This window comes from Hyperolius riggenbachi, chromosome 10, assembly GCF_040937935.1.
Source record: "Hyperolius riggenbachi isolate aHypRig1 chromosome 10, aHypRig1.pri, whole genome shotgun sequence".
In the NCBI taxonomy this organism is placed as follows: Eukaryota; Metazoa; Chordata; class Amphibia; order Anura; family Hyperoliidae; genus Hyperolius; species Hyperolius riggenbachi.
This window is the reverse complement of record NC_090655.1, coordinates 278,232,973-278,256,368: the sequence shown is the minus strand read 5'-3', so window position 1 is coordinate 278,256,368 and position 23,396 is coordinate 278,232,973. Positions and strand designations below refer to the sequence as shown.

The 23,396-nt window shown below is 45.0% G+C and overlaps 1 pseudogene; it reads left to right on the top strand.

Moving 5' to 3' along the window:
* The first annotated feature begins 470 nt into the window (after positions 1-470).
* LOC137535457 (zinc finger protein 665-like) lies at positions 471-20,430 on the top strand (annotated as a pseudogene).
* Positions 20,431-23,396: the final 2,966 nt, after the last annotated feature.

The following is a 23,396-nucleotide window of genomic DNA, read 5'->3' as shown; positions in this document are numbered from 1 at the left end:
TGTGATTCAGACACTACTGCAGCCGCATAGATCAGCAAGGCTTCCGGGAAATTGTTAAAGGTTAAAAGGAAATAAATATGGCAGCCTTCATATACTTCTCACTACAGTTGTCCTTAAAAAAATAGCTGACAGTGTAGGGGTTAAGAAATAACTCTATCAAGTGCAATTCTGACAACTGACCAATAGATGGCAGCAGAGAATAAACTGTAATTACATTTGTGCTAATGTCGTCTTTTGTGGCCTTATGTTCACCACATAACTGTGTTCTGAATAGTTCCCAGTGTACAGAGGTATAAAACTCCTATACATCTGATAACTGCCCACACTACATGACTCTTACATAGCAAGGGCAGACAGTACTATGTATGGATACCTCCTGCCAGTCTCTAAAATGGCGACTCCAGCCTCACACATGCATGTATGATGTCATAATTCCACCGCCCACTGGCTGACATTACCCAGAGGTCCCTGAGTGTGTGTGTGCTGTACACAGAGCCATGGCAGATGCAGAGGTGCCCAATCATGAGATTCCATTGTTACAGGTGAGCCTAAATCATTTATCACCCGCATGATAGATGCCTCAGTATAGATAGCCATGGATGGCTGCCTCAGTATAGATAGCCAGGGATGGGTGCCTCAGTATAGATAGCCAGGAATAGGTACCTCAGTATAGATAGCCAGGAATAGGTACCTCAGTATAGATAGCCAGGAATAGGTACCTCAGTATAGATAGCCAGGAATAGGTACCTCAGTATAGATAGCCAGGAATAGGTGCCTCAGTAAAGATAGCCAGGGATAGGTGCCTCAGTATAGATAGCCAGGGATAGGTGCCTCAGTATAGATAGCCAGGGATAGGTGCCTCAGTATAGATAGCCAGGAATAGGTACCTCAGTATAGATAGCCAGGAATAGGTACCTCAGTATAGATAGCCAGGAATAGGTGCCTCAGTAAAGATAGCCAGGGATAGGTGCCTCAGTATAGATAGCCAGGGATAGGTGCCTCAGTATAGATAGCCAGGAATAGGTACCTCAGTATAGATAGCCAGGAATAGGTACCTCAGTATAGATAGCCAGGAATAGGTACCTCAGTATAGATAGCCAGGAATAGGTGCCTCAGTATAGATAGCCAGGAATAGGTGCCTCAGTATAGATAGCCAGGAATAGGTACCTCAGTATAGATAGCCAGGAATAGGTACCTCAGTATAGATAGCCAGGAATAGGTGCCTCAGTATAGATAGCCAGGAATAGGTACCTCAGTATAGATAGCCAGGAATAGGTACCTCAGTATAGATAGCCAGGAATAGGTACCTCAGTATAGATAGCCAGGAATAGGTACCTCAGTATAGATAGCCAGGAATAGGTACCTCAGTATAGATAGCCAGGGATAGGTGCCTCAGTATAGGTAGCCAGGGATAGGTGCCTCAGTATAGATAGCCAGGAATAGGTGCTACAGTATAGATAGCCAGGGATAGGTGCCTCAGTATAGATAGCCAGGAATGGGTACCTCAGTATAGATAGCCAGGAATAGGTGCTTCAGTATAGATAGCCTGGGATGGGTGCCTCAGTATAGTAGATAGCCTGGGATGGGTGCCTCAGTATAGATAGCCGGGGATGGGTGCCTCAGTATAGATAGCCGGGATGGGTGCCTCAGTATAGATAGCCAGAAATAGATGCCTCAGTATATATAGCCAGGGATGGGTGCCTCAGTATAGATAGCCAGGGATGGGTGCCTCAGTATAGATAGCCAGGGATGGGTGCCTCAGTATAGATAGCCAGGGATGGGTGCCTCAGTATAGATAGCCAGGAATAGGTGCCTCAGTATAGATAGCCAGAATTAGGTGCCTCAGTATAGATAGCCAGGGATGGGTGCCTCAGTATAGATAGCCAGGAATAGGTGCCTCAGTATAGATAGCCAGGAATAGGTGCCTCAGTATAGATAGCCAGGAATAGGTGCCTCAGCATAGATAGCCAGGAATAGGTGCCTCAGTATAGATAGCCAGGAATAGGTGCCTCAGTATAGATAGCCAGGAATAGGTGCCTCAGTATAGATAGCCAGGAATAGGTGCCTCAGTATAGATAGCCAGGGATGGGTGCCTCAGTATAGGTAGCCAGGGATAGGTGCTACAGTATAGATAGCCAGGGATAGGTGCCTCAGTATAGATAGCCAGGAATGGGTACCTCAGTATAGATAGCCAGGAATAGGTGCTTCAGTATAGATAGACAGGGATGGGTGCCTCAGTATAGATAGCCAGGGATAGGTGCCTCAGTATAGATAACCAGGGATAGGTGCCTCTGTATAGATAGCCAGGGATAGGTGCCTCAGTATAGATAGCCAGCGATAGGTGCCTCAGTATAGATAGCCAGGGATAGGTGCCTCAGTATAGATAACCAGGGATAGGTACCTCAGTATAGATAGCCAGGGATAGGTGCCTCAGTATAGATAACCAGGGATAGGTGCCTCAGTATAGATAGTCAGGGATAGATGCCTCAGCATAGATAGCCAGGAATAGGTGCGTCAGTATAGATAGCCGGGGATGGGTGCCTCAGTATAGATAGCCAGGAATAGGTGCCTCAGTATAGATAGCCAGGAATAGGTGCCTCAGTATAGATAGCCAGGGATAGATGCCTCAGTATAGATAGTCAGGAATAGATGCCTCAGTATAGATAGCCAGGAATAGGTGCCTCAGTATAGATAGCCAGGAATAGGTGCCTCAGTATAGATAGCCAGGGATGGGTGCCTCAGTATAGGTAGCCAGGAATAGATGCCTCAGTATAGATAGCCAGGGATAGGTGCCTCAGTATAGATAGCCAGGGATAGGTGCCTCAGTATAGATAGTCAGGGATAGATGCCTCAGTGAAGATAGCCAGGAATAGGTGCCTCAGTATAGATAGCCAGGAATAGGTGCCTCAGTATAGATAGCCAGGAATAGGTGCCTCAGTATAGATAGCCAGGAATAGGTGCCTCGGTATAGATAGCCAGGAATAGGTGCCTCGGTATAGATAGCCAGGAATAGGTGCCTCGGTATAGATAGCCAGGGATGGGTGCCTCGGTATAGATGACCAGGGATGGGTGTCTCGGTATAGATGACCAGGGATGGGTGTCTCGGTATAGATAGCCAGGAATAGGTGCCCCAGTATAGATAGCCAGGAATAGGTGCCTCGGTATAGATAGCCAGGGATGGGTGCCTCGGCATAGATGACCAGGGATGGGTGTCTCGGTATAGATAGCCAGGAATAGGTGCCCCAGTATAGATAGCCAGGAATAGGTGCCCCAGTATAGATAGCCAGGAATAGGTGCCCCAGTATAGATAGCCAGGAATAGGTGCCTCAGTATAGATAGCCAGGAATAGGTGCCTCAGTATAGATAGCCAGGGATGGGCGCCTCAGTATAGATAGCCAGGAATAGGTGCCTTGGTATAGGTAGCCAGGAATTGGTGCCTCGGTATAGATAGTCAGGAATAGGTGCCTCAGTATAGATAGTCAGGGATAGATGCCTCAGTATTGATATCCAGATGGAGGGAGGATGCAGTGGTCACACACACAAGCGGGGGGGGGTTGCTGAGGGGTCATCAGTTACTCATTTTGCCGGGATGCACGCGCTGCTTCTATTTACTTCTTCCTCTTCACCCTAGGGGGTGCTGTTACTGTGAGCGCAGGACAGGAAGATGTTTGTAGTACACACGTCGCTGGCTCCCGGCAAAGTGAGTAATTGATAACCCCTCATCCACTGCTGCTGCGCGTGTCACTGCCCCCCACGCAGTACGTTGGGAGGACGAGCGGGCCCCTCAGGGACCCCGGGCCCGGTCGCACAGGTGACTGCTGCGAACGTGGCCCCTAAGCCCCTGAAACACCTGAACTGTAGTATAGTCCCCTGTATCGGAGGAAGGGAAGGTTAATAGTTTGGGCTTTACAGAGTACATAGTCAAGTCACTGACTGTCCTCAGAGGAGCTCATAATTTAATCCCTACTATACTCCTATGTCCACTATATACTCAGACACAACTGCAGCCAAAGAGATCAGCAGAATACCAAGCTGATATTGTTTATAAGAAAATAAATATGGCAGCCTCCACATACCTCACACTTCAAGTGAACTTTAAGCAGTTTGGATTGCTGGGTTTGATCAACCCATCTCTGCAGAGCTCTGCCTACAATCTGCACCCCGACACTTATATCCTCTTCTGGGTCCCACAACTAAGCACTCAGCACGTTATCTATACAGCTCCTGTTACACCCCATACAGCTGATAATGTGCAGAATACCAGCACTATCTCTATACAGCTCCTGTTACACCCCATACAGCTGATAATGTGCAGAATAGCAGCACTATCTCTATACAGCTCTTGTTACACCCCATACAGCTGATAATGTGCAGAATACCAGCACTATCTCTATACAGCTCCTGTTACACCCCATACAGCTGATAATGCGCAGAATACCAGCACTATCTCTATACAGCTCTTGTTACACCCCATACAGCTGATAATGTGCAGAGTACCAGCACTATCTCTATACAGCTCCTGTTACACCCCATACAGCTGATAATGTGCAGAATACCAGCTCATGTACTGCGATCTCCCCTCTCCCTATTGCTCTCACAGATGCCTTCTAAGCCTGTGAATAGGGAAGAGCAGCACATTCTTTAAGCTTGATCTCATGGGAATTGGCCAATTTTCATTCACTAAACTTTTTTGCAGAACTGAAGAAAATTCACAATAAATTTCACCTTTACACATTTCTGTGTATTCAACAGGAAATTTCTGGCAAAATTACATTAAAGAATACCACCAATTATCCTCCAGTATGTAATGTCCCCCACCCCAGTAATGAAATTTCTTCCCCAGTGTAGCCATGTCCCCCCTGTGTCCCCCAGCATTGCCATTATCCTCAAGTACTGTATGTAATGTCCCCCACCCCAGTAATGCAATTTCTTCCCCAGTATAGCCATGTCCCCCCGGTGTCCCCCAGCATTGCCATTATCCTCCAGTATGTAATGTCTCCCACCCCTGTAATGCCATTTCTCCCCCAGTATAGCCATGCCCCCCCTGTGTCCCCAGCATTGCCATTATCCTCCAGTATATAATGTCCCCCACCCCAGTAATGCCATTTCTTTCCCAGTATAGCCATGTCCCCCTGCCCCCCCCCCCCCCCCCCCCACCAGCATTGCCATTAACCTGCCTGGCGTTCTATTAAGATCGCCAGGCTGGCGACCAGACTTTTTTTTTTTAATTTAAAAAAAAACTATTTCATGCAGCCAACTAAAAGTTGGCTGCATGAAAGCCCACTAGAGGGCGCTCCTAATCCACACTTCTGATCGCCTCCGGCCCTTCTTGTTCTGCTTTTCTCGTCGCCATGGCGATGAGCGGAGTGACGTCATGGACGTCAGCCGACGTCCTGAAGTCAGCCGCCTCCAATGCAGCCCTTAGCGCTGGCCGGAACTGTTTGGTCCGGTTGCGCTGGGCTCGGGCGGCTGGGGGGACCCTCTTTCGCCGCTGCGGCGGCGATCAGGTAGCACACGTTGCTGGCAAAGTGCCGGCTGCGTGTGCTCCTTTTCATTTGGAGCAAATCGGCCCAGCAGGGCCTGAGCGGCACCCTCTAGTGTCTCTGGACGAGCTCAGCTCGTCCAGAACGCTCAGGAGGTTAAACGCCAGTATGTAATGTCCCCCACTCCCAGTAATGTAATTTCTTTCCCAGTATAGCCATTGCCCTCTGTGTCCCCCAGCATTGCCATTATCCTCCAGTATGTAATGTCCCCTACCCCAGTAATGCCATTTCTTCCCCAGTATAGCCATGTCCTCCCTGTGTCCCAGCATTGCCATTATCCTCCAGTATGTAATGTCTCCCACCCCAGTAATGCCATTTCTTCCCCAGTATAGCCACGTCCTCCCTGTGTCCCCAGCATTGCCATTATCCTCCAGTATGTAATGTCTCCCACCCCAGTAATGCCATTTTTTCCCAGTACAGCCATGTCCTCCCTGTGTCCGCCAGCATTGCCATTATCCTCCAGTATGTAATGTCCCCCACCCCTGTAATGCCATTTCTTCCCCAGTATAGCCATGTCACCCTGTGTCCCCAGCATTGCCATTATCCTCCAGTATGTAATGTCCCCCACCCCAGTAATGTAATTTCTTTCCCAGTGTAGCCATGTCCCCCTGTGTCCCCCAGCATTGCCATTATCCTTCAGTATGTAATGTCCCCACCCCAGTAATGCCATTTCTTTCCCAGTATAGCCATGTCCCCCTGTGTCCCCCAGCATTGCCATTATCCTCCAGTATGTAATGTCCCCCACCCCAGTAATGCCATTTCTCCCCCAGTATAGCCATGTCCTCCCTGTGTCCCCCAGCATTGCCATTATCCTCCAGTATGTAATGTCCCCCACCCCAGTAATTCCATGTCCCCCTGTGTCCCCAGCATTGCCATTATCCTCCAGTATATAATGTCCCCCACCCCAGTAATGCCATTTCTCCCCCAGTATAGCCATGTCCCCCCTGTGTCCCCCAGCATTGCCATTATCCTCCAGTATGTAATACCCCCCTCCCCAGTAATTCCATGTCCCCCTGTGTCCCCAGCATTGCCATTATCCTCCAGTATATAATGTCCCCCACCCCAGTAATGTCATTTCTTTCCCAGTATAGCCATGTCCCCCCTGTGTCCCCAGCATTGCCATTATCCTCCATTATGTAATGTCCCCCACGCCAGTAATGCCATTTCTCCCTCAGAATAGCCATGCCCCCCCTGTGTCCCCCAGCATTGCCATTATCCTCCAGTATGTAATACCCCCCTCCCCAGTAATGCCATTTCTCCCCCAGTATAGCCATGTCCCCCTGTGTCCCCAGCATTGCCATTATCCTCCAGTATGTAATACCCCCCTCCCCAGTAATACCATTTCTCCCCCAGTATAGCCATGCCCCCCCCCTGTGTCCCCCAGTATTGCCATTATCCTCCAGTATGTAAAGTCCCCCACCCCAGTAATGCCATTTCTCCCCCAGTATAGCCATGTCCCCCTGTGTCCCCAGCATTGCCATTATCCTTCAGTATGTAATACCCCCCTCCCCAGTAATACCATTTCTCCCCCAGTATAGCCATGCCCCCCCTGTGTCCCCCAGTATTGCCATTATCCTCCAGTATGTAATGTCCCCACCCCAGTAATGCCATTTCTGCCCCAGTATAGCCATGTCCCCCCGTGTCCCCAGCATTGCCATTATCCTCCAGTATGTAATGACCCCCACCCCAGTAATGCCATTTCTCCCCCAGTATAGCCATGTCCCCCAGCATTGCCATTATCCTCCAGTATGTAATGTCCCCCACCCCAGTAATGCCATTTCTTCCCCAGTATAGCCATGTCCCCCTGTGTCCCCAGCATTGCCATTATCCTCCAGTATGTAATGTCTCACACCCCAGTAATACCATTTCTCCCCCAGTATAGCCATGCCCTCCCTGTGTCCCCCAGTATTGCCATTATCCTCCAGTATGTAATGGCCCCCACCCCAGTAATGTCATTTCTCCCCCAGTATAGCCATGTCCCCCTGTGTCCCCCAGCATTGCTATTATCCTCCAGTATGTAATGTCCCCACCCCAGTAATGCCATTTCTTCCCCAGTATAGCCATGTCCCCCTGTGTCCCCAGCATTGCCATTATCCTCCAGTATGTAATGTCCCCACCCCAGTAATACCACTTCTCCCCCAGTATAGCCATGCCCCCCCCCTGTGTCCCCCAGTATTGCCATTATCCTCCAGTATGTAATGTCCCCTGCCCCAGTAATGCCATTTCTTCCCCAGTATAGCCATGTCCCCCTGTGTCCCCAGCATTGCCATTATCCTCCAGTATGTAATGTCCCCCTCCCCAGTAATACCATTTCTCCCCCAGTATAGCCATGCCCCCCCTGTGTCCCCCAGTATTGCCATTATCCTCTAGTATGTAATGTCCCCCACCCCAGTAATGCCATTTCTCCCCCAGTATAGCCAAGTCCCCCTGTGTCCCCCAGTATTGCCATTATCCTCCAGTATGTAATGTCCCCCACCCCAGTAATGCCATTCCTCCCCCAGTATAGCCATGTCCCTCCTGTGTCCCCCCGCATTGCCATTATCCTCCAGTATGTAATGTCCCCCACCCCAGTAATGCCATTTCTTCCCCAGTATAGCCATGTCCCCCTGTGTCCCCCAGCATTGCCATTATCCTCCAGTATGTAATGGCCCCCACCCCAGTAATGTCATTTCTTTCCCAGTATAGCCATGTCCCCCCTGTGTCCCCCAGCATTGCCATTATCCTCCAGTATGTAATGTCCCCCTCCCCAGTAATACCATTTCTCCCCCAGTATAGCCATGCCCCCCCTGTGTCCCCCAGCATTGCCATTATCCTCCAGTATGTAATTTCCCCCACCCCAGTAATGCCATTTCTCCCCCAGTATAGCCATGTCCCTCCTGTGTCCTCCAGCATTGCCATTATCCTCCAGTATGTAATGTACCCCACCCCAGTAATGCCATTTCTCCCCCAGTATAGCCATGCCCCCCTGTGTCCCCCAGCATTGCCATTATCCTCCAGTATGTAATGTCCCCCACCCCAGTAATGCCATTTCTCCCCCAGTATAGCCATGTCCCCCCCCCCCCCGTGTCCCCCAGCATTGCCATTATCCTCCAGTATGTAATGTCCCCCACCCCCTGTGTCCCCCAGCATTGCCATTATCCTCCAGTATGTAATGTCCCCCACCCCAGTAATGCCATTTCTTCCCCAGTATAGCCATGTCCCTCTTGTGTCCCCCAGCATTGCCATTATCCTCCAGTATGTAATGTCCCCACCCCAGTAATGCCATTTCTTTCCCAGTACTGTAGAATCTAATTAAAGTAAACTCTGATATAGTTAACCTCTGGCTATAGTAATCTCAGTCTACAGGTTCCAGCAAATGTGTCTGTAGAAATATACAATGTATGACCTATTCTGATGTAGTAAACTTCTGATATAATAAACTAGTTTTCCTGGTCCCTTGGAATTTACTATAAAGGGATTCTACTGTGCACATGTAGCCTTTAAGCCAGCTTATTATGCTTTCCTGCAATACTCTGCATAGCCCCACCACCCACAAGTGACAGCAATGGGGAGTGCTGGGGGAGGGGGGTCCTGTATTGGTAGTTTCACCACTGACAGCCGTATAACCTAGATTATCCTTCCCTTATTATCTATCCAAAGGCAGCAGCATTATGTACAGATCACATGACCAAATCACTGAGTATGGATGAGGACCAGAGTCACATGACTGAGAGAATATTCAACCTCACCCTGGAGATCATCTGTCTGCTGACTGGAGAGGTGAGGAGTATCCTGGGAGGTCACATGACATCACTCTTATCTCTATTAATAAAACACACCTGACTGGTGTGAAAGGAGAGGTGAAAGTGAATTCTTGGACAGTCATGCAACGTCAATGTTGGTCTTTCAATACAGAGTTTTGCTCCAGTGAAGTCTGGTGATCATGTGACCATCACAGTGCCCCCACCTCACTCCCTGATATCTGAGGGACACAACAAGCAGAAGATTCTGGAAATCACCAGGAAGATGATGGAGCTGCTGACAGGAGAGGTGAGCGGCACTGGGAATTATGGGATATTATCCAGTAACAGCAAGGGGTGTGTCTGGGTGGTGACTGTATCATTGTGTGTCAGGTTCCTATAAGGTGTCAAGATGCCACCGTCAGTTTCTCCATGGAGGAGGGGCAGTCTATAGAAGGACACCAGGACCTCTACAAGGACACCATGATGGAGAATCAGCCGCCCCTCACATCACTGGGTAAGAGGAGATTCTTAATTTTTTGTAATGGAGAAAGCAGTGCTTGGGGTCCTCATAGATCCCCCTCATCTGATAAACGCAAACAGACAATGTCCTCAATTCACTAAGGGCAGTTTGGTGCAGAAAAAAAAAGTGTTTGGTAAAATACTGAATTCTGTATTTAAGACTTTTCTTTCCCAAGTGCAGTAAGATTGTCACACATGCTGTAATAGGTAATCTACTGAGAAATGATGCTTCAGTTCAGTAAGACCTGCTCGGTAATGCAGAAGTCTCACAGCTGTGGAGGAGGTCTCTGCAGCAAGCTGAGGTTCTCTCCTACACGTGTCTGCATAACCCATTCCTGTGTGACAGCTTACTAGAGAGTAAAGGGCTTCCTGCATCCCTTTAGATGTGTATGCATGCCACTAAAGGGCCCTCTTCTGTGTACCAGTATATAGATCTGCATGTCTAAAGGGATACAGGAAAGCCTCTTTAAATGTCTCTTTATTGTATTTTGTTTATCTTTCTGATGTCCCTCCCGGCAGTGCATCTGATCAAATGAGGAGAGTAGCAGGACCAGGTGGCTCTTCCTATTGGCTTTCTCCCTAGTCTGTGAATTATACCACATGCTGATTTCTAGTTATTGACAGGTCCAGCCAGATCTTAAAAATGCCCAACATTTTATTTGCTTTTCCAAATGCTGTTATCTTAGTGAATTTACATTTTTTCATGTATTTACTGCACAAGCCGGTAATTTACCTCACTAGTCTGTAATTTTTACTTTCCAATGAGGTAACGCTTAGTTAATTGAGCCCATGGTATAAAGTCAGTGTGTGTGTTTCCTACAGATGTATGCAGTAACAGAAATCCACCAGAGAGATATACAGGCCCTCTATATTCCCGGTATTGTCCACAGGAATTTCCCACCACCCCCCGCCAATATCAGGTAGGTGGAACTGAGTGTCAGTAGAGACCCCAAACTATGTGACTTTGTTTCCTGTTGTCTATGCTGTTATCTGTGTTCACATTGTAAAGTGCTTCTTATTTTGCGTGATTAGGGTGGAGAACTGATACATGTAAGTGCTGTGGTTAAAGAGGAAGAAGAAGAGACGTATGTGAGGAGTGATCAGCAGTCTATGGAGGAGGGTGACATGATGGGGACAAGTAAAGAGGAAGAAGAAGAGGCGTATGTGAGGAGTGATCAGCAGTCTATGGAGGAGGGTGTCATGATGGGGACAAGTAAAGAGGAAGAAGAAGAGACGTATGTGAGGAGTGATCAGCAGTCTGTGGAGACAGGTGACATGATGAGGACAATTAAACAGGAAGAAGAGACATCTGTGAGGAGTGATCTTCAATCTATGGAGGAGGGTGACATGAAGAGGACAAATAAAGAGGAAGAAGAAGAGACATATGTGAGGAGTGATCAGAAGGCTATGGAGGAGGGAGACATGAGAACAATTAAAGAGGAAGAGACGTATGTGAGAAGTGATCAGCAGCCTATGGAGGAGGGGAACCTGATGGTGACATCTAAGGAGGAAGACTTTATTACAAGGATGAGAATTGGTGAGTAATAAACATTAGATATTCAAAAGCCTAAATAAACTGACTAACAAATATGTCCCTGCTGGGCACAGTACAGATCATCTTCCTCTCAGTATGTGTGGTAATATTACCAGAGTTTCATGAATCTGCCCCTTTGATACAATGTAAAGCAGTCAGTGTACAGCTTGTATAATGGTGTAAATTTGCTGTCCCACCAACATAACTCAACACACAGCCATTAATGTCTAAACCGCTGGCAACAAAAGTGAGGACACCCCTAAGTGACAAATGTCAAAATTCTACTCAATTAGACATTTCAGGGCCCAATCCATTTCACTTATTTCCTAAGTTTTCTCCTTGGTGATATTTTCATATCTTATGGCCTTTTAAGCCACCCGCAGGCAACAACAAATACGTACTTTGAATACATTTACATTACTTTTTCATTTGCAGAGTGTTGGGAAGTTATTTTAAGCAGAACATGAAAATTGATGTCCTAGGAGAGAACTTAGCAGAGGAAGGGAATTGGTTCAGGCCCTTTCCCTCCCTGAGGTCATGTGACTGGTTAGTGTTACAAGGTCTCAGGTGTGAATGGGGAGCAGGTGTGGTACATTTGGTGTTATCGCTCTCACACTCCCTCATACTGGTCACTGGAAGCTCAGCATGGCTCCTCATGGCAGAGAACTCTCTGAGGAGCTTTAAAAAGAATTGTTGCTCCACATAATGATGGCCTGGGTTATAAGATGATTGCCAACACTCTTACACTGAGCTGCAGCATGGTGGCCAAGACCATACAGAGGTTTAACAGGTCAGGTTCCACTCAGAATATGCCTCGCCATGGGCGACCAAGGAAGCTGAGTAAACATGCCCATTGTCATAGACAGAGAGTTAGGGAGAGAGAGAGAGACACCAAGTGTGTATACACACACACTGTGCACACACACAGACACAGCCTCTCTCTCTCCTTCCGTTGCTGTCCTACACAGGCTTGCTGTAATCGTCCTGGCAGCAGGGGGTGGGTGGAGCTACATCCTGCCTGCTTGTGCTCCTCCCCTCTCCACCTACTGCATGTGAAAATAAGGTGATAACTTAAGGACTAGAGTGATAAGACAACACTCTCACTGTGAAATCTTATCCCTATATATTAATAAGGAAAGCCTCTTTAGTGAAGCAGTGAAGTATTTTACTGTGTTAGCCATAAAAGCAAAAAGTTTTGAATCAGGGTGATACCATTTATAGGCTAACTTAAAAGAACAAGAGTAAGCTTCCAGCTGGGCAGCCTTCCTCAGATTTCAGTCCTGTTTGCTTACAAGATGTTGGAACAGACAGCTGTATACATGCAACATCAAAAGGAATACATAGATTTTTTTTGCAAGTATAAATACATGTCATTAAGATGCCTTAAATGAAACAGAACATCTAAATGGGGTGAGAGGTTGTTAGCTGATTTATGACTAATAGATAAGACTCCTTGTGTACTCAATCCTCACACAATTGGGACTCGGACTGTCACAGAGGAATAGTAAATTCTGTGTTCACAAGTTTTAGCTACAAGCAGAATGGATGCTATATTTATCTAGGCTGAGAAAGAGTTATGGCAGTAAAGAGGAACTCCATTGAAAATAATGTAATAAAAAAGTGCTTCATTTTTACAATAATTATATAATTATGTTTAGATGATTGAGTCAGTGTTTTCCCATTTTAAAATCTTTCCTCTCCCTGATTTACATTCTGACATTTAGCACATGGTGACATTTTTACTGCTGGCAGGTGATGTCAGTGGAAGGAGATGCTGCTTGCTTTTATGGCAGTTGGAAACAGCTATTATTTTCCACAATGCAATAATGCTCCCACAGTGTGATGTCAGAACCATGGTCCTGACATCACACTGTAGGAATGGTTTCTCACAATATCAGCCATACAGAGCGCCTGGTGATCTGTTTTAGAAAAGGAGACGATTTCTCATGGGAAAGGGGGTATCAGCTACTGATTGGGATGAAGTTCAATTCTTGGTTACGCTTTCTCTTTAAATATCATTGGCCTCATACCAATATAAAAAGTTCTTGTCTTTATTCAATCCTTTGTCCGCAGCTTTGAACCAATTTATATATTTTTGTATCTGCTATTAATCTCTCTTTTGCCGATTTGAAGCCACCCTTCAGGGCAGTGACAGCCTCTAAAAATAGAGCATCCATTCTGTTTGTAGCTAACTCAGAATTTACTATTCCTCTGTGACAGTCTGAGTCCCAATTATGGGAGGATTCAGTAAACAAGGAGTCTTATCAATTAGTCATAAATCAGCATCAGCTAACAACCCCTGAAGACCCCATTTAGATGTTCTGTTTTATTAAAAGGGAACCTAAACTGAGAAGGATATGGATTTTTCCTTTTTAAAATAATACCAGTTGCCTGACTCCCCTGCTGATCCTGTGTCTAATACTTTTAGCCACAGCCCCTCAACAAGCATGTAGATCAGGTGCTCTGACTGAAGTCAGACTGAATTATTATTATTTTTTTTTTAATCTACCCACTCCCTCCCCCCGCCAGCCAATCAGCGTGATTGTCGGTCCTGGGCCTGCTGCCGCGTTCACGCCAATTGGCGTGGAGCGGTCGGCAAGTAGTTAATGACATATATTTATGCTTGTAAAAAAAAAAAAACACTATATGTCCCTTCTGATGTTGCATGTATACAGCTGTCTGTTCCTACAGCTTGTAAGCAAACAGGATTGAGTCTGACGAAGGCTGCCCAGCCAAAAGCTTACTCTTTGAAATATAAATAAAGTGGGATTGAAAGATAGTTCCTTTAAAAACAAAGTCCTCAGGAGACAGTAAAATGTGGATGTGGATTTTAATTAATCGTTATTGAATCTTCGTAGATGTTCTTTGGTACATGAAAAATTAGTTACAAAAGATATAAAAACAGAATGAATAAATAGCTGTAAAGTCTGTATATGGAATCTATAGTTTGTAGTATTCTTCTTTGAGCAGAAGTATATTTGTATCAGTGTCTGTCATGTAAAGAAAATGAGTGAATGAATGGGTGTGTATGTGTGTGTGAGAGTGAGTGAGTGAATGAGAGACCGTCCAGTCTTCCCTGCTAGTTCTTATACACATCTTAGGCTTAAGTTTTCTACTGCTTTGCCTTTCTGATTGGACCAACAATGATGCTGCTACATATGGTGTGAAACCTCTTTTGCTAACTCAGGACTAACATATTTTGAACCTTCTACATATGGTTATGTCATGAGCAAAGCATCCTTTCCTGGCTAGTATAATTTAGGGTGGAGTTACGTCTCCAATATCCATCACCTGTCAACTCCGTAACCATGACACTATTCCTGTAACTAGAAGCCAGGCTTGCCAGAGATCTATATTTACACTCCTAATGAGGATGGTCTCGACCTCTGTGACCCCAAACTCCAAAAGGAAAGGACACATGCTAAGCTCAGCTCACTTGTTCATTTTAAACCTTAGCATATATTCTGACTGTATATCTGTTAACCAATATTGCAAAGGTATCACTATATTAAACAATAGCTTTGATATCTCAATCTCATGACATCGTATACAAATAACTTAATTCTGTAAATGGCAGGGCCCTTAGCCAAATGCATAAATCTAAGTCATCAAATATTTTATATCATTTGATTAAAATCTCAAAACATCCAACATATTACACTCTTATTCTTTTAAGTTATCCTGTCATCCTGACTCAAAACGTCTTGCTTTTTAGTGAATTAACACTTTAAGGAGAACTGTAGTGAGTTGAATAAGAAGGCTGCCATATTTATTTCCTTTTTAACAATACCAGTTGCCTGACAGCCCTGCTGGTCTATTTATTTGCAGTAGTGTCTGAATCATACCAGAAACAAGCATGCAACTAATCTTGTCAGATCTGACAATGTCAGAAACACCTGATCTGCTGCATGCTTGTTCAGGGTCTATAGTTCAAAGTATTAGAGGCAGTGGATCATCAGGGCTGCCAGGCAAGTGGTATTGCTTAAAAGGAAATAAATATGGCAGCCTCCACATACCTCTTGCTACAGTGGTCCTTTGAAAATACTGATCGATATGTGGAAATTAGTGTTGATCTCCGGATGAAATCCAGAGATCAACTCTAAATCCTAATTAGTGTGGTTGTGTGCAGGGGGAGGGGTGGGTGTGGTTAAACTTACCCAGCAGGCATCTTTCTTAATCTGTCCCACGGCTGAATTGAAGTGAGAGAGGAGAGAGTCAGGAATAGATACGGCACCTATTCTGCTGAACTTCTGAGACACAATCTCCTCCCCAGTTCTCCTTGAATGTCGCTGTTGCCCATCCTCCTCTGACCTTCCTAACCCCGGCTTCCCCTAATCAGGCACTCCTTGTTGTATATGAGGACGAGGTCAGCCAGATTCTCTGCTCTGCATGGCCTGACCTATATTCATCATGGGATATTATGTTAGTGGCTTGTATAATTAGCTGCTGCAGCAGGACTTGTAATTCCATTAGGAATAGCGGCCGTGTTGTTTGGCCTCGCTCTCCCTGATCTCCCCACACTGTAATCTTGGATTGCAGGTTACTATTACAGTAACGCACTTTCTCCAACTAGAGCAGATATAGCCCCGCCCCCTTGTCATAGCCTCTGAAGAAGCGCTTGTGTGTGAAACTGCCGTCAGGCTCCCAGCAACCAGCACCCACCATTATCCACCCCCGCACCGGTACGTGTTTAGTCTCTTCTTATGGACTGTGAGGTGATGATGTAACACACAGCCTACTTGTCTGCACATTGCCAAATAAAGGAAGTTGTACAGCAGTGCCGACCATCCTCTTTCCTTTCATCCCTAATGATAATTGTTCCTCCCCTCAGAATTCTCTAACAGGAAGTGATGATGTTTCTCTATTTGCAGGGCGGAGTCCCGGCATCAGGAACCTCTCAGAGACTCGTCTCTCTGTATCCACAGACTGTACAACAGATGATGTCACTGGACAAGAGTCTCCTGCAGATATCCTGGTTACCCCAAATATTCCCCCAGACTCCCCTCACCTGTCTAACCCTGAGGGGCCTCATACCCAGCACAGTTCTCCCCCTGCTGGAGGGTCTTATTCCTGTTCCACATGTGGGAAAACTTATGCATGTAAATCGCAGCTTGTCATACATGAGAGATCTCACACTGGTGAGAAGCCCTATTCATGTTCTGAGTGTGGGAAATGTTTTTTATGTAAATCACATCTTGTCAGACATGAGAGAACTCACTTTGGAGGGAAGCCATATTTTTGTGCTGAGTGTGGGAAATGTTTTAGATGTAAATCAGAGCTTGTCAGTCATGAGAGAACTCACACTGGTGAGAATCCTTATTCATGTGCTGAGTGTGGGAAATGTTTTAAATGTAAATCTGCGCTTATCATTCATGAGAGAACTCACACTGGTGAGAAGCCCTATTCTTGTGCTGAGTGTGGGAAATGTTTTAGTTGTAAATCACATCTTGTCGCACATGAGAGATCTCATACTGATAAGAAGCCATATTCATGTACTGAGTGTGGGAAATGTTTTAAATGTAAATCAGAGCTTGTCCGTCATGAGAGAAGTCACACCAGTGAAAAATCCTATTCTTGTTCTGAGTGTGGGAAATGGTTTACTTGGAGATCACAACTTGTCATACATGAGAGATCTCACACTGGTGAGAAGCCCTATTCATGTGCTGAGTGTGGGAGATGTTTTGCACAGAAACCAAATCTTGCCAGACACAAGCTATCTCATATTGGTGAGAAGCCCTATTCATGTGCTGAGTGTGGAAAATGTTTTGTACATAAATCATATCTAGTCAAACATAAGAGATCTCATACTGATGAGAAGCCTTATTCTTGTACTGAGTGTGGGAAATGTTTTGCACAGAAAACACTGCTTATTTTACATAGGAGTTGTCATACAGGTGAGAAGCCCTATTCATGTGCGGAGTGTGGGAAAGGTTTTAGGTCTAGAGCAAACCTTAACACACATAAGAGATCCCACACTGGTGAGAAGCCCTATCCATGTGCTAAGTGTGGGAAATGTTTTAGGCGTAAATCACATCTTGTCAGACATGACAGATCTCACTCTGGTGAGAAGCCCTACGCATGTGCTGAGTGTGGGAAATGTTTTGGGAATAGAGCAAATCTTGTCACACATGAGAGATACCACACTGGTGAGAAGCCATATTCATGTGCTGAGTGTGGGAAATGTTTTGTGCAGAAAGTAGAGCTTGTCTTACATGAGAGATCCCATACTGGTGTAAAACCCTATTCATGTGCTGAGTGTGGGAAATGTTATGTACAGAAATCTCAGCTGGTCATACATGAGAGATCTCATAGTGGTGTGAAGACCTAATCATGTGCTGAGTGTGGGAAATGTTATGTACAGAAATCTCAGCTGGTCATACATGAGAGATCTCATAGTGGTGTGAAAACCTAATCATGTGCTGAGTGTGGGAAATGTTTTGCATGGAAATCAGATCTTGTCACACATTAGAGATCTGATACTGATGAGAAACCCTATTCATGTGCTGAGTGTGGGAAATGTTTTGGCCATAAGTCGCTCCTTATGAGACACGTGTGTTGAGTGTGGAAAATGTATTGGCTATAAATGTTCTGATGTATTTTGTCTATTTTATTTAATTTTTTTCCCCAAGAAAGCATATTTACTCAGAATGCTGAGGATTTTTTCATGCTGCTCAGTGTATTGGTTTGTAAAGCGTTAAAGTCCCTGAACTGAGGTGACATGATGAGATAAATATGTGTGCAGCTGTGGCTGGATTGTGTAATGGTTAAGGACTCTGTGACATAGGAGACCAGGGTACAAATCTTGGCTCTTCCAGTTCGGTAAGCCGGCACCTATTCAGTAAGCATTCCTGGGCAAGACTCCCTAACACTGCTAGTGCCTACTGAGTGCGCTCTAGTGGCTGCCTCACAAGCGCTTTGAGTCCGACAGGAGAAAGGCGCTATACAAATATTGGAATTATTATCCTTTTAAATATGGGCATGTATAGTACTTAGCCTTGTTAGAACTTGCCTGTGTTCACATTTTTTTTTCATTGTAAAGGTTAATAAACAAATAAGGAAGAGTAAATACAACCAAAATATTTTTTTATCTGTCTGAACAAACACCCCTGATAACAAGAGTGCTAAAATGATCATTATTTGTTTTTGTGAACTGAATGAACCAGATTTTACATCACACTGATATGGCTGCTGTGCATAATTCAGAGTCATGATACAACCCCTTAAAATGTACCTGAGACGGGGAAGGTGGTGGTATCAAAAATTTATATCTACTTTGGACTTCCTCCGGCCAGATCACTCCCATGCCGCTGTAATCCACTGCCTGCAGCCCCGCAACTGGCCCCGGCAAGTCTTCCGGTCGAGGCCACAGGCCAGTCGACGCAGTTGGGATATGCAGTATGCCCCAGACCGGAGGACTTTCCAGGGCAATTTGCGGAGGATAGTGGTGTGGGAGCAATCTGGCCCAAATGGGAAAACTCAGTTATGGAAACATATTTTTAATATCAACGTCTCAGATTTCCTTTAAAGTGTAACTGTTGGGCATAAAATCAAAATGTTTATCTGGTAAACAAGTAATAAGGATGATAACCAGGCAATCCAAAAGTTAAAATCACTCTTACTTTTCTTGTTGATAAATTATCATTCCCCAGTTTACCTGACTCCTATTTGGTACACACAACATTTGGTTCACACAAAGGAAGTTGCAGGGCATGCTGGGTTGTCCATTTTTGCTTCTCTACTTTCCTCTCAGACTTAACCTGATTGGCTGAAGCCTCTTTCCCTCCTGTCTTAACCTCCCACACCTCTGTTCCTTTCCGATTGGCTAATATTTCTCATGCTGAGACAATGCACTTTCTATAGTGGAAGGCGGGCAATGCATACACAATCAGGCAGAAGAGAGTAAGGGAGGAAATGACATCAGGATTGGCTTGAAAATAGACACAGTTAAAATGGGAAACGCTAAGAAAGATTTTTTTTTTTACTGTAGACAAATCACTAAAATCAACGTGGACAGTGCAATACATATGTTATGTATGTAGAGCAAGTATTTATCTTCTTATATATATGTGTTTTTTCTCTGAGATAGTATGGCTGACCGTTCCTTTAAAGTGAAAATAAGAATGTGAGTCTCCAGGAAAGTTCTATATAACATTGTTATTTACCTGCTGTGAGCTGCAGATGTGGGGATATTAGAAGCTCCCATTCATCCAGACTGAACTGAGGACAGGAGATTTCCCTCTCTCTGTATCTCTGTTTTACAGTCATATGAAACAGTATGTGAATCCCTCTTGTTTTTTTTTTTTTTTTTTTTTTTTGTGGTGGGGAGGGGGGTGGAGCGCATTTTCTGTATGATTGGCAGAGCCTTCAACAGGGTTTAAATTGAGAAAAATATACAATGAAAATAAAGTCAAAATAATAAATGTACGTCTTTTCATCAATTTGCAAGCAAGCCATACTAACAATGGCTCCCATGTCCTGATTTCCCAGGATGCCAAAAAGCATTTGACACGGGGAAGTGGGATTTTTCTCTCCCCTTGTTACGCAGACTAGGCTTTGGATAAGCATTTATTAAATGGGTCCAGTTATTATACACTAAACCAGTTGCGAGGGTGAAAGTCAATGGTCTGTTATCCCCACCTTTTAACTACAGAGCGGCACCTGGCAAGGCTGTCCCCTCTCCCCCCTTCTTTTTGACCTTGTTCTGGAGCCCCTTGCTATCTTAAAGGAACACTAACAAACCAAGTGTTCTAAAATGCCAATGTACAAATAATGTCTAAGTGGCTGTGTGAACATTTTCCTACTTTTCATGTTAATTATCAGAGGCAAAAGCTGTAATTTGTTGTGTATAGGTTGTATCTGCATTGGAAGGATTAATTAGCACAGGGGTGGTGTCTGGGCTTCAATATTATACAGCCAGTGCTGTTCTTTGCATGTGAGACTGCAGAGTTATATGAAAAGCCCCTGGTGTCAGGTTTCACACACAATTACAGATGTTTATGCTGCACATAACAAGATACATTTCCTCTACTTTCAGTGCAGTCAGCTCACAGAGACGCAAACAGCTGCAGTTAACCACTTAAGGACTGCAGTCTTAAAACCCCTTAAAGTGATCCTTAAGTCAACTGTAAAAAATGAGATTTACTCACCTGGGGCTTCCCTCAGCCCCCAGCAGCCGATCGGTGCCCTCGCAACTCCGCTCCGATGTCCCAGGACCTGCCGGCGAGCAGTTCCGGTTTGGCCGTCACCAGCCTCCAGGCAGCAATAGCAACATAAGGGGCTGGGAACGCGAAGAATCACTCGCGTTCCCATGCCTGTCGGCCAGTGACGGGCAAACTGGAAGTGCTCGCCGGCGGGTCCTGGGACATCGGAGTGGAGCTGCGAGGGCACCGATCGGCTGCTGGGGGCTGAGGGAAGCCCCAGGTGAGTAAATCTCATTTTTTACAGTTGACTTAAGGTTCACTTTAAGGACCAGACAGTTTTTTTCCATTCAGACCACTGCAGCTTTAATGGTTTATTGCTCGGTCATACAACCTACTATCTAAATGAATTTTACCTCCTTTTCTTGTCACTAATACAGCTTTCTTTTGGTGATATTTGATTGCTGCTGTGAGTTTTAGTTTTTATTATATTCATCAAAAAATACACAAATTTTGTCAAAAAATGATTTTTTTTAACTTCCTGTGCTGACATTTTTCAAATAAAGTAAAATTTCAATATACATTTTTGTCTAAATGTATTGGGCTACATGTCTTTGATCAATAAATAGACACTTATTGGATTTTTTTTTGTTTGGGTAAAAGTTATAGCATTTACAAACTATGGTGCAAAAAGTGAATTTCCCCAGTTTGAAGCATCTCTGACTTTTCTGAGCACCGGTCATGTTTCATGAGGTGGTAGAATTCCAGGATAGTATAAATACTCCCCCAAATGACCCCATTTTGGAAAGAAGACATCCCAAAGTATTCACTAAAAGGCATGGTGAGTTCATAGATTTTATTTTTTGTCACAAGTTAGCGGAAAATGACACTTTGTGACAAAAAAAAAAAACTAAAAAAAAAGTTTCCATTTCTGCCAACTTACGATAGAAAAAAAAAAATGAAATCTGCCACGGACTCACCATGACGCTCTCTGAAAACTTTGGGGTGTCTACTTTCCAAAATGGGTTCATTTGTGGAGTGTTTTACTGTCCTGGCATTTTGGGGGTGCTAAATTGTAAGCAACCCTGTAAAGCCTAAAGGTGCTCGTAGGACTTAGGGCCCCTTAGCACACCTAGGCTGCAAAAAAGTGTCACACGTGGTATCGCCGTACTCAGGAGAAATAGTATAATGTGTTTTGGGGTGTATTTATACACATACCAATGCTGGGCGGGAGAAATATCTCTGTAAATGAGAATTTTTTTTTATTTTTATTTTTTTAACACACAATTGTCCATTTACAGAGATATTTCTCCCACCCAGCATGGGTATGTGTAAAAATACACCCCAAAACACATTATACTACTTCTCCTGAGTACAACGATACCACATGTGTAACACTTTTTTGCAGCCTAGGTGCGCTAAGGGGCCCAAAGTCTTAGGATTTCACAGGTCATTTGAGGCATTTGATTCCCAGATAGAGATGGGCCGAACCTCCGATTTTAGGTTCGCGAACCTACCACGAAAGTTCGGTTCGCGGGAACTTTCGTGAACCGCAATAGACTTCAATGGAGAGGCAAACTTAGAAATTTAGAAAAAATTATGGTGGCCAGAAAAAGGATGGAAAAGATGTTTCAAACGGTCTAAAAATGGACAGAGACATGGTTGAGTGGCATACACGTCAAAAGTCTCAATAAAAAAACCTAGATTTGATACAAACCACTGTTTTAAGGTCAGAAATCTCATTGAATGTTTAATTGCAGGCCTGCAGTGGCTGGATAGTGTAGTGGTTAAGGGCTTTGCCTCTGACACAGGAGACCTGGGTTCAAATCTCGGCTCTGCCTGTTCAGTAAGCCAGCACCTATTCAGTAAGGAGTTTCTTGGGCAAGTCTCCTTAACACTTCTACTGCCTTCTGAGTGCGCTCTAGTGGCTGCCTCATAAGCACTTTGAGTCTGACAGGAGAAAGGCGCTATACAAATACTGCAATTATTATTATTACACTGCTTTACAACATCAGGAATTCCCCCTTTCTGCTCCTCCTCCTCCCTTCTCCCTTCCTCCTCCTCCTCCGGATGGTCTTGTCTTCCAGGGAATTGTAGGATTTCAAAAGCCAGCTCACATACATTGGCCGGGAATCGAACACAGGTCTAGTGCTTGGTAGGCAGCTCTCCTCACCACTATACCACCAACACTACATGCTGAAGCCAGCCTAGCATGTACCATTATGATATATCCAAGAGAAAAATGAGCTTGCTTAGGGATTTGTAGGATATCAAAAGCCAACTCGCATACATTGGCCAGGCCCAGGAATTGAACCCAGGCCTACCACTTTGTAGGCTGCTATCCTAACCATTATACCACCAACACAACACACTACAACGCTACATGCTGAAGCCAGCCTAGCATGTACCATTGTGATATATCCAAGAGAAAAATGAGCTTGCTTAGGGAATTGTAGGATTTCAAAAGCCAGCTTACATACATTGGCCGGAAATCGAACCCAGGTCTAGTGCTCGGTAGGCTGCTATCCTAACCATTATACCACCAACACAACACACTACAGTGCTACATGCTGAAGCCAGCCTTGCATCTACCATTGTGGTATATCCAAGAGAAAAATGAGCTTGCTTAGGGAATTGGGGGATTTCAAAAGCCAGCTTACATACATTGGCCGGGAATCGAAAACATGTCTAGGGCTCTGTAGGCTTTTATCCTAACCATTATACCACCAGCACAACACACTACAATGCTACATGCTGAAGCCAGCCTAGCATGTACCATTATGATATATCCAAGAGAAAAATTAGCTTGCTTAGGGATTTGTAGGATGTTAAAAGCCAACTCACATACATTGGCTAGGCCCAGGAATTGAACCCAGGCCTACCACTTTGTAGGCTGCTATCCTAACCATTTGACCACCAACACAACACACTAGAATGCTAC